The sequence below is a fragment of the Poecilia latipinna genome, unplaced genomic scaffold (assembly GCF_001443285.1).
Source record: "Poecilia latipinna isolate Pla-1442-1.1 unplaced genomic scaffold, P_latipinna-1.0 Scaffold3521, whole genome shotgun sequence".
NCBI classification, from domain to species: domain Eukaryota; kingdom Metazoa; phylum Chordata; class Actinopteri; order Cyprinodontiformes; family Poeciliidae; genus Poecilia; species Poecilia latipinna.
Genome location: NW_015116137.1, coordinates 23,570 through 24,273, shown reverse-complemented (window position 1 = coordinate 24,273; position 704 = coordinate 23,570). Strand labels below are relative to the sequence as shown.

Genomic DNA, 704 nt, shown 5'->3' with positions numbered 1-704 from the left:
GTAAATATAGCACTACTCTGTTTTAGCTGAACATGTGCATAGTTCTAAATAAAAATAATCTTATTATTCATGAGTTTACAAACAAACTGGGATCTGAAACTTACATTTCTTCTCTTTGTCCCTCAGTGAACTGATGCTCCTCTCTTGATGTTCAGCTGTAAACTCTCCCAGATAAACTGTTGGTATCGTAGTTTTCCCAGCAACTTTTCATTATTTAGTCATTTAAATATTCAAAACAGGGAAGAAACGTGTATCAGATTTTAATCCAGGAAGAGGAAGCAAAAACCTTTATTAGATGCATCAAACTCTGCAGGTTGGGAAAATGACCAGGAAAACTTTGACTGTCTGTATTCAGCATCACGTGCTCCTGATGAGGCTCCTGCACATGCAGCATCATTTCTATTTCCCTTTCTGAAAAGAAAATAATAGTTTATTACAGTTTGTTTAGAGATCAAACTGATCAAAATGTGAGAAAAGCAGCTCCAGTGTGAAAACTGATCTTTATTCACCAGCTTTGAAATGAACACCAAGAAATCCAGATAAAATTACCTTTTTTTTTTAATCCAGTTTTTAATTTGCCAATTTTTGCTTCACATTACATTTAGCTAAATTGTTATTTTATCTGTTAAAAACCCAGCAAGTTGACAAATCACATGTGTTTTAGTGCAGCAGGTGAACAACATGAATCACAGACATATATATAT

General features: G+C 33.8%; 1 protein-coding gene across 1 annotated transcript in view; it reads right to left on the bottom strand.

Annotated features, from left to right (window-relative positions):
• The window catches only part of LOC106941154 (C-type mannose receptor 2-like), a 9,181-nt gene extending 9,025 nt beyond the window's left edge, over window positions 1-156 (bottom strand). Inside the window, exon 1 of the mRNA XM_015024095.1 lies at window positions 105-156. The gene's annotated coding sequence lies outside the window, so the exon portion shown is untranslated. The remainder of the gene's footprint in view (window positions 1-104) is intronic.
• Between the last annotated feature and the right edge of the window lie 548 nt (window positions 157-704).